At 37.9% G+C, this 11,244-nt stretch overlaps 1 protein-coding gene across 1 annotated transcript in view; it reads right to left on the reverse strand.

The window, feature by feature from the left end:
• The window catches only part of ahnak (AHNAK nucleoprotein), a 25,066-nt gene extending 15,502 nt beyond the window's left edge, over positions 1–9,564 (reverse strand). Inside the window, exons 1-2 of the mRNA XM_024284196.2 lie at positions 9,304–9,564; positions 2,258–2,315 (exon numbers count right to left, since the gene is read on the reverse strand). The gene's annotated coding sequence lies outside the window, so the exon portion shown is untranslated. The remainder of the gene's footprint in view (positions 1–2,257; positions 2,316–9,303) is intronic.
• Between the last annotated feature and the right edge of the window lie 1,680 nt (positions 9,565–11,244).

Raw genomic sequence — 11,244 nt, forward strand, 5'->3', positions numbered from 1 at the left:
TAAATTATCTTTATCTTTGCCACATTTTGTATTAGAATTCTAAAAAATGCCCTTAAATAAAGAAACATTGTAAGGTCTCACCACCAGTGGTTTAGCAATGGCAGAAGACTTTTTAAAGGGCAGTGGTGATGGGATGCATGTTCAATTAGGGGTATAACTGTAAACTGAAGAGTCATTCCAGAGCCTTAAATACAAATGTGATGTAAATTCAAAAATACCCCTTAAATATTTTTAATATATATATATATATATTGTGAAATTACCAAAAAGTTTTCTATTAAAAAAGTTTTTAGTTCTGTTGCATCCAAATTACAGTACATTAGTTTCACCTTTTTCTGTATGACAAAATTGTATTATTATAAGCCTGAATAAAGTGTTATTTCTCAAAACATTAGCAAAACAAAAATGCAAATTTTAAATATTTTTTAAGTTTTCCAATAGACAGGATTCTAAAAATATGAATTACTTCAAATAGATTTCAAGTAAAACACACAAATGCTGTCATATTTTTGCCTTTTTTTGGCAGAGCAATAATTTTATTGTGTGGTTCATAGAAAGCAAAAACAAATTCATATAAATTCACACATAAATTCGGTTGTTGGATTTAGACTAGGGGCGCATAACAGGCAGGACACAAATTAACACAAGTCAATAAATAGACTGCTTTTGTTTAATTGGGAATACTGGAGAATGCCTGCAATGCCTTGAAGCATGATTCCATTCTCTAAATAACTTGTACACAGTGTTCAAAATAACTTTTTGTAAACTTTCTGTATCAAATATCAAGTGCTGGGGACACTACAAAAGATAATAGATGGATATGGTGTCCGCTGGTGCAAACATTTACACCCTAATTTTCTTTTTTTGTTTTTCCTTCCTCATTTCTTGTATCGTTGTTGTGTTTGTCATTGTGAGTCATCAGAGCATGACACAAGTTTTTTTGTTTGTTTTTTTTAAATCAGGCTCTAATATTTTATACCTTACTTATCTCCAACTGCTGAACAGTAAATGGCATTAATGAATCAAATATCTAAAGTTAAAAGTCCATCTTGATTCTGTTCTCCTATGTAGTTTGGATTGGCAGAACAGAAAAGAGGAGAAGGCCAAAAAACACCATGAAAAAAAGAGGAAATTGAATGGAATGAATATGAAACTATGTAAAAAATTGGCCTGCGGGTTAACAGTGATGGAAAAACGAATAAAATATAACAAAAAGTAAAATGTTGTGGTAAAAAAAATTAACTTTACATGAAGGTCTATTTTTGTTGACCACCTTAGTATATTTACTAATATAAAGTTTAAATTCTTCTTGGAAAAACAGGAACAACAGCAATGAATAATTTACTCTGTCTAGAAATATATGACCTCATATGAACTGTTCTGTATAAACAGGAGCCAAATAAATATCCTTTTGTTCTTAGAGTCATAAGACAATTTTGCATTTTGTGACTCATAGTAAACAAATAAATATGACATTAATGTAGGCCTCTAGTCCTTTGCTGTTATTTCTCAAAGAACTGAAGGTAACCATTACCACAGAGCTCACGGCATCTGTGACCTTGACTACAGAAACCCTTGAGAAGCACATTTAGACAAAACTAACGAGATAATTTGACCTTTACTTAAAGATTTAAAGGAAAGCAGTGAAGGGTTGTAGAACATAGAAGGGAAAGTGCACAGATCAGCTCGTATGTCTGTCATATTTTATTATGGCCTGTTGGGAATAGAAGGCGTGGGGACAGAAGGCTTGACAAAAGCTTTTGCTACTAGGGAGCGACCGCAGAACAATTTCTGGGTCGCCAAGACTTGTCATTGACATAAAGAAGCTGTGCACAGTTTTATAATGCAATTTGTACTTGTCTTTTTTTCTTGCGCCAAAATACATAAATAACCCACAGCTGCTGACAGCAAATACTGAAGAACATTGTGAGTCTGTGAGGCCTTTGGCAAGGTTGTTTCATAAGAGGGTTTTGAGAGTAACAGGTGGTCTTTAGGGGTGAGAAGAGAAGTGCTGTAAAAGAGCCACAGGGGGGAAAACCACTAAGTGCCAGGTTCTTGTAATTAAGGCAGTTCGCAGCAAAAAGATAAAGGTATAACCATCCAGAAAATACAGGGGTAGCAGCGTTGTGCTGTTTTATATGATATGATTGGTAAATGCTTTTCCAGATTTGGGGTGATGTGCATCAACTATAATATTCCTCACTAATTTTTTACCTCTAACATTTTTGTATTTATGGAACCAAAAAGTGACACCTACCTTGGATTGCTCAAGCAAAGCCAAGGGCTTCAATTTTTGCTTTTCTTCTTGGTTTTCTCTGTTGAGGAAAAAAATAAAAACAGGATTTGAGTTAGTTTTTCATAACTAATGATGTTTTTCCTGAAAATGTTTAAAGGGAAACTCTGTGACGATGTTTAAGCCACAGTCTTGCTAAATCTTAAAACAACCAAGAACATTTCTCACAAATGAGTCATCCCTTAAGAATTTTTTTTATATTTGTAAGGTGTGTCCGCATTTTTTTCTCACAAAGTCAAGTATACATTTTATTAAACCGTTTGAGCATAGATTTACATAAGCACCTCTCCCAACCTTCAAAGGCTGTGATAATTAACCAACTACCAGTAGCAGTGTTGATACAGGTCAGTGCGTTAAGCAAAACTCCCTCAAAGTAAATAAATCTAGAAACTACTATGGTGTTCTTCTGCAGACGATGGATAGACACATTCTCAGTAGGTAAATGGGATCGGATATTAAAATAAAGAAGCTTAAGAAAAACAAAGCCAGATGCAAAAGCATCACATTCTAGCATATGTACACAAATTCTCAAGACCTGCATTCATTTGAACAAGAAATCCAAAACCAGTAAAGGGTGGTCGCAGAAGTCCAAAATAAGTATAACATTTTGTTGTTGCAAATGCATTAATCATTTGGGTTGTAAAACATTGTCTGTGTGCCAAAGTATTCTCATTTTAACTTGGTTTTATAGGCTCAACTCCTTATGAGTCTTAGAAGGATTACTGTGTCAACGGAGCGGCACATCGTGAAACAAAGCACTCTGTTTGTCAGTAACAGCACAAACGGAGCCAGAACTAATGTGTGTGCAGACAGGCATCTACCGGTGGAAACAAGTCCTGCAAAAAAAATTCTTATGAGACAGCCTTTCCAACCGTATCATTAACTTCCTCTTGCACAAAACCCTCTATTTAAAAAGCCAAGGTGTTCATTACTTTAGAAGCAATAACAGTATCTGCAGGATAGAAACTACTGATAAACAGTCAAACTCAGACAAATGAAGAACCATGAAAAGCAAATTGTCAATATTTTTATTAACAACCAGCTGTTGCTGATTGGACCGTGGTGTCGCATTAATTTAGCTTAGATAAAAAGCAGCTCGAACATGGCTGTCATTATATTTGTGTTGAGAGGCTTGAAACGGAGCAGCTGTGTACACTCTTCAACACATACTTTTGTTACAAAGAAGTGCACGTACTGATGAGACTACAATGCCATGAGGCATTTAGGTACCAGCTGACTCCTCTTTATTTAAAGGTAAGAGCAACAAGCTTGAAGCGTTAGGTGAGTTAAAATGTGCTTTGAACAGTGGGGCTGAAAATTAAACAACATAAAATGCCATGAAGTATTTAAATGGCATTTCCAGATGCAAGAGAGCATGAAGCTTACTTTTTTGTTTTCTTCAATAGAATCATAGGTTAAATTGTTTGAAAATGTCATAAAATACACACGAGTGCACTAATAGCCATTTGACAAAGGATGTGTGGTGAGTTAGAGGGCTAAAAAAAAATTAAAACACTGCAGACACGGAATGACTGCGTGTGTCCCCTCTGCACAGACCACGTTGTTTTACCCCAGTGCCTTGCTGAAAGGGGAAGCAGCCCTCTGAACTACCCCACCCAGGCCTCCAGTCAAACACATTCCTTGATAGAGCTGTCAGGCCAGCTGGAAGGGAGCCCAGCCTCTCCCCATAGTGACTAACTCCAAAGAAATGTCCTCTTTCTGTCTCCCACTAACTTCAGATTGATTCTGTTTCACATACCCTGCACCCCACCTCTATACCCCACCCCACACGCACACTCTCTCAAACTCACATCCTGCACTCTAACAACCACGCCCCTAAACCACCAGGTTCTCCTCAAAACGCAAGGACATCGCATTAAGACATTTTATAAAAACCTGAAACACACCCAAACTGAGAAGGATAAAGTGATTTCACTGTCTGTGTTGCTGTGGTCTGTGGGATTAGCATTACCATCGCCAGTGCTTGTGGTTGATACAACAAACAGAATTTACTGTTTTTTGTTGCATCCCATCACAGGGCGAGTATATATTTTGACTTTTTAGATGTCAAGCTTTGCACGCAAATAGGCCACAATGAACTGAAGCACTGTACTGTCAAAGGGGCTGAAGTTGGTCCACCAAGTTGATTGCCAAATCCAATCAATTTGGTGCAGAGCAAAGAGGAGCAGTGTGACAATGATTAAATCTCACCACTAAAGCACACCAAGCACAGTTGTGCTGGTGAGTTATAAGATTTGATTATGAGCAAATAAGAAGGCCTCAGTGCAGCAATGCTCAGTGGGCGGGAGGAGTGGACTCTGTCTTGTCAAAATAGAATAGATGTGCTGTTCTCCTCACCGCTTTGCAGCTTCACACAGCGAGGACAACAAACAGAAAAAAGAGATACAGCAGGCCTCAGTCCTCCCTCAAAAACGCAGATAGGCCTTTCATGGCTGACGCATGCAGGAGGAATGAGCGTCAAAATAAACGGCTCTTTTCTGTGTCCACATAGTCTCGAACCAAACCGCAAGTCCTGCATAAGACCAGAGCCTGCCCACTGACGCCAACTTAGCCTGCTGCTGATTAAACCATTGTGACTTTGGCAAGAGTCAGGCAACAAATGTAAGGCGAAGGAAAAATACTCTTGGTTTTACGAGAACACAAACAAGACCAAGAGTTGCTCTGGAAGCACTTTAACTCCCTTTTAAGGAACTGCATCACAAACTGACAGAAACCTATGAAATAATGTGTGCAATGTTAGCACAGTAATAACATTTTATCTGAAATGACTCACAACAAAAATATTTCTCCTGAAGTGAAAAGTGGGCTGTTGCCAACCTCCTGCTTCAAAACTATACAAAATAAGCAAGATTATAAATTCAATCCAAACAGGCACTGGCGTGTTTGGTTGAAATTTTGAAGAAAGAGGATTTAGGTTTTCAAATTACATAACTAGATACACCCAGGAAAGGAGATAAAAAGTCCCCATTATCCCATATAAAAGTAAAGGGGAGTTTGAGCCTCAAACGATGGCATGATACGTTGCATAAAAATCCTATAATGTGGTCCTTACCAAACCTTAGGAGACTTTTTTGGAAAGGTTTCACTCAAATTGTTTTTTTTAATTATTATTATAGTTTTATTGTGTTTTTTTATGTTTACCGCATCAACAAAAATTTAACAAATTCAAAGAGCTGTAGAATAAAGGGTCATTGATTGAGTTAGATAATAATATTAAGACATTCCAAATGTATCTAAGACTGTTTTTGGACAGTAGTAATTTTTCTTTGCTCACTTAAGTTCAGGAGATCTCTAGGAGTACCATACTTGAATATCATGTGCAAGATAAATAAAATCAAACAAAGCTGCACGTATTTCCACATTTGCATTCCTGGCTCCACTGCCTGACATTCTGGGCCCCCACTCCACATAGTTTTGGTTACATACATTCCTTGCATGGGGCAACATTACAGGGCAAACATTGAGAGCCAGGTAGATTGTGCAAGTTATTACAGTTGCACAAGATTTATTGTTTTTGAAAAGTTCTGTCTAACAGATGCTTGAAAAAGCTGCTGAAAAATGTATTCGCTTATCAGAAAAAAATGACACACACCCTTTTTTGCCTGCAGAAGCTCTGCTAAACATGAAGTGAGGTTTTAAATTGCATGCACATGCATGGGTGTAACTTGAAGGGCATCATTTCACCTCTCAAATCTCTATTCTTTTTTTTTTAATCAAACAAGGCATGCAACAGTAATGACAGAAACTCTGTTAGCAGAAGTGAAAGCCAGCAGCACTTAAAAGAAGTGGCTTCTATTTCAGGTGCTAGGAAAGACTGGGTAAAATTATGATTTGAATGTTTTTTAGTTAAACAAGCTTCAAACGTAAGTGACTTCTAGGTTATGTTATTTGCAATGATTAAAAATATGAATAAAACCTGGATATTGAGATACGTGAGTTGTAAACAAAAAAATTTGACAAAAAAATGAAAAAGGATAAAAGTCTCTATATTTCCGCAGTTAGAGTTACAAGTTCACTCAAACCTTTCTAACAACAAATACAGCAATTTTTTTGTTTGGTCATCTTAGACAAGAGGATCTCCTCTAGATTTTGATTCTTAGTAGTTGAAGCTAAACCAGGTGAGAATAATACCTGACAACAGCTTCCTCACACAGCTGCTTTCATGTAACATTTAAGTATTAGTGTAACACAAGTGGTCCACAATTATAGGGATTACACCGATTCAGCTGTGATTTTTTTTTCTTTTTTGCTTTATAGAGGTAAATTATGGTGCTTTGAAAAGTCTTCTTGCTACCTTAAAATGTTGTTTAATTATATAATAACCCATCTCACTAAATAAATACATTTATCAGCAGCAGGTTACCAAAATTAAAACATCACCTTCAGTAACGTATCGGTTTAGACCTTCTCACACCATTATTCCATGTACCTAGTCCCCTCATCAGATACATTATTACTACAATGTTTATGTTTTTCATTAATGTTTATAATAACTCTTTCGGTATTAAAAATCTTGAGTGGATCTCTGTCAATCCCTAGCTTTTCATACTTTGGTTGGACTCGTCCTTGCAAAATGTTCTCTCACTTTGTTATAAATTTATTGTGATCGCCTCTTCTTTCAGACCTCCGAACATCCACGCCCTCTTTTGTCAACCCACACATCCCCTCCTTCCAACCACCCACCCACTCAAAACTCACGAGGAAACGATGGAGGAAGTCTGCTAGAGCACAGTTTCCTTGAGTTTCATTCTGGCACGCCTAAGTTAACACCACAGCCCTCGTCCATGCTGTCAATCATCAGAGGCACATTATGCAGCTTGCTCTGATGGTTGACAAATAGGATCACACAAGTCAACTCTCAACAAGCAATGAGTCACGGCTTTCCCATCAGTCTTATAATTTGCTGTTTGCCACAGAGACGGAAAGGGCAACGATACTAGCTTGAAGGGTGATGTGAAGTACCACAGTTATCTATGACCATCCAAAAATCTCCAGAACTCAAAGTATGCTAAAAAGCTTACCATGAGATTTGGAGACATCACATAGTGAACTCAGTACTGCTCTACCTGGAAAAACTTGTGTTTGAAAAAAACTGTTACCTGCCCCAGGGCAATCAACGAAAAATTCAAGAAGTGGAAGGTACAGATCCTTCCAAAAACCTACAATCCACAGTAATACTAGACTAGTCCATAGATATAGGAAATGTCATGAACGTTGGGGCATAAATACCTTTAACGCCTTTGTGACACTATTCATTTAATCATCTATCCCATAAATTACCTTGACGAGAGCAATTTTAGATGTGCTAAGCATTTACAGCTGCAGGGCTCCAAAAGTAGCTTAAGTGTGTATTGTGAAAAGGCAGAGCAGAGCAAAACACAGTTTGTATTTTTGGGTGTGGCAGGAGGGAGCAGCGCAGGCAACTAACTGCGTTCAGCAAAATCTGACTTGAGTCCGCAAAGACTACGTCTAATCTTTTTGGAAGCTTTTTCCACAACTTACCACACGCACTTCACTTCAAACAAACCATAAAGTGGTACTTAAAACCCTTAAAATGCAACAAAGTCAAGACGACTTTTCCAACTTTTCCGTTTTTAAATGAATAGTTTTCTTTATTTCTCTAAAACCGAAAAACTCTGAACTCCCCCGTTCAATGCATCAAACCTGGTTTCAATTAGCTTGTCTTTCCAAACCACCACATTCCATAACTCCCCTCCTCACGCCAGTCCCACCCATCCCCCCCTCGCTCCCTCACTCTTTTCCCTGTCTTTCTCCCATCTTCTGCCCCCACACACCCTGGCAGTGAGCCCAGGTTAAGAAACCCAAGGTAAAAGAGAGAGACAGAGAGATCACTCTGTTCAAGACTGTAAAAAAAAGTACGTCATAAAAGAAAAGCAAGCCTCAGGGCCAAGCTACCACGATTGGCTTCAACTTTCTACAATGTAAAACAAATGAAAAAGCAACGTACTGTCTCACCGAACCCAGTTTTCACATGGAATGCCCTTTTAAAGTGAGCTCTTTTGGATTTGGTAAAGAAAACTTTTTATTTGGCATTCTTGCAATTAATACTGAGTGGGGACTTTTGAAAGTATACATGAGGGTCCACAGAAACAGCTTGCAGTGCGTATGTTTCTTTCCCCTGCTGTAAAGGGTGTGCCTCGTGAGGAGGCAGCAAAGCAAGAAGAGAGGGAGGAAAAAGAAGAAGGGGGAGGGAAATGAAGCCGAGGGATCCACACCCAAACTTGTTGCTGCAGGCTCTCTAAGGGAAGTACCTTCACTTTTTAAACTCCCAAGTCTTAACAAAGGGCGTTGGTCAGATAAAAAACACATCATCCATAACACAATAAAACAACCCAACTTCTTGATCCTCCTCCTGATTCTGCCATTCACCTTAAAAATGCTGTTGATAAAAAAAGCTTCCTTTGCTTATTTGGATTACAGACTATTGTGTTTGAACAACTCTTGAATCACTGCTGGTTATTTTTTTACAAGTAACTTTGTAATTTAAATCTGTTCAAAAACACGCATTAACTAGTTTCACGTGTGTTTGAGAACCTTTGTTACAGCAGAAGTGAAGTGCGCAACTTCAGTCAGGTCCACAGCATTCATGTGGCTGTCTGAACACACCCACTTCTCATGCAGCGCACAAGTTCATATAAGTATTGAAATGATGTCCACACAAAGTGACAGCTCACCCTAAAAAAACAGAATCCCATACAAGCACACCAACTGTCTAGACACAAAACTTTAATAAGTTCTTTATAAAAGCCTAAAGAAATTATAGAAGCTAAAAATTAGTACAAGATAAATAAACCTTGCAACAAACTCGTTTTTCACGTTATCTTTTCAGATGAAAGATTTGAGCACTTCTATAAAAGAGCTGGTTTGACTTTACAAAAATCTTTTTTTTTTTTTTACAGCAAAAAGCTGTTTGGCCATTTCATGAAAAATGACTTTCTCTTAAATTAAAAGCAATTTGTCATATTTACCTGTACGCAATCCTTGCGCCCGTGTAGCCTTACAGCAGCTTGAGCATCCTGGAAATCGTGGCTTCTCCCCAGCCCAAGAAGAGCTCTTCAACTCTGCCACAACTTTTCAGTCTGGTAGGAGTCTGTCACTCTTTTCCTATTTCTTGGTCAACCAGATTTCCAGGGCGTTTTCTTCCCCTCCTCCTGCCCTCCCTCCTCTGTTCTGGGTTGATCTGAAGCTCTTTTTTTGTGTGTGTAGTTGCTCCACTGGGCTGAGTAGAGTGCTTGCACAGGGATCTGAGTCGGGCTCCTGGCTTACAGAGGGGAGGGGAGAGACAAGGGAGGGGACCAGCATGAGGGAGTGGTCCCTGACAGTGGGACCACCCACTGCTCCACGTAGATGGATGAAAAATCAGCCCTTAAGAAAAGTAAGCTTTACTTTGATAAACTCAGAGTAAACTAATGTCCAAATGAATAAAGTCTTAACAAACTAGTTGTGGGTATTTTGTCAATTAAAAACGTTAAATAAATAATAGTTTTATGCACTATTTCAGCAAAACTACTTAAAAAGATTTCTTGTCGTTTTAGTTTTTGGCTAAATGTCAATAAAGTAAAGCTGTGAGTCACATCCTGAACATCATATACTAGAGATTATAATTAATATGAGGCATGTATTAACTCAAGAAAGTTTTTACACAATTAAGGCAGTTTTAATGACCTTCTTTTTGTTGAAAGAGCTTTTATTTACCCATTTAATAATAAAATATGGCATTTTTATTGGACGTTTACACAAAAGTCTATAGAAATTATAATCGTATACCGTGATTTTACAATTCTTTAGATCGTTTTACTTCATGCATGTTTGCTGTAATGCAAAACAAAGTGAAACCCTATCTCAAGTTTTAACCGTTTTTTAACATGTTCTAGCAAACAGCGCTTCAGTGTGATGGAAAAACAAGAAAAAGATACTGTGTGATAGCTTGTTTAAAGTGAGTCATGCTGGGTGGTGTCTTAGACAGATTCAGCCTGGGGTTAAGGGTTTAACTAGGCCTGTGGTTCGATCACAGATGGAATTGTCGGATAGAAATCAAACGGAGCAGCTTAAAGAATGCAACACTGTTAAATTCTTGCTTTTCATTTCACCCGCAGACATGTCAGATGACCTGAGGTGTCCTTATATTTTCTGCACTGACCTTCACTATGTGTTGATTTGATATAACAAAACATTATTCCTATAACATTTAGATTTTATGACTATTTTTTCTTGCATTTTTTTATCTTGTTGATTTAGCTATTGAATTGTTTACATTTGTGTCATCTTTTTGTCTCCTGTTTACCCTTGACTGCATTCTTCTGCACTGGTCCGAGTATCCCTAATCAAATGGTCACGTCTTTTTCGATTAACAAATTGATCTTTGACCACTTTAGCAGTTCTTTTCACCTACTTTCTGGCCTTCGGTCAATAATCATTGATGTGGTCTTTCGCATGCATCCGGATTTACTAAACATCATGTGAGATATATTTGTGCGTGTCTTTATGTGTCACTATCATGTGCTTTTCTATTTCTATTACAACTTTTTTGCATCTTTAGAATGTTTTTTTCAGCTAAGTTCTTGTATCAGACACTCGTTCGTCGAGGTGCAGCAACAATCAACACCGGGAACAGGAGCACAGGAACTGAATGTGTTGCTTTGTGTGAAGGGAACAGGGAGTGGCACATCCCTGTACCCATGTGTGCACATATTTTAATATTGCAACACTACACAAGCCTGATCAGAATCAAAACCGCTTGGATTTTGTTTTATTCCAAAAAAACAGGGTGCAGCTCTTCCACAACTGTTTTTGTGGTTGTGCTTAGTGAGCACACGTCGAGTTGAAAAGCCAAGTGGAATATTGGTAAAAGCGCCCTGTGAAGAATGATTTTTCTTTACTCTTGATTACGCTTTAAATAAAGAATAAAA

This window comes from Oryzias melastigma, linkage group LG10 (assembly GCF_002922805.2).
Source record: "Oryzias melastigma strain HK-1 linkage group LG10, ASM292280v2, whole genome shotgun sequence".
In the NCBI taxonomy this organism is placed as follows: domain Eukaryota; kingdom Metazoa; phylum Chordata; class Actinopteri; order Beloniformes; family Adrianichthyidae; genus Oryzias; species Oryzias melastigma.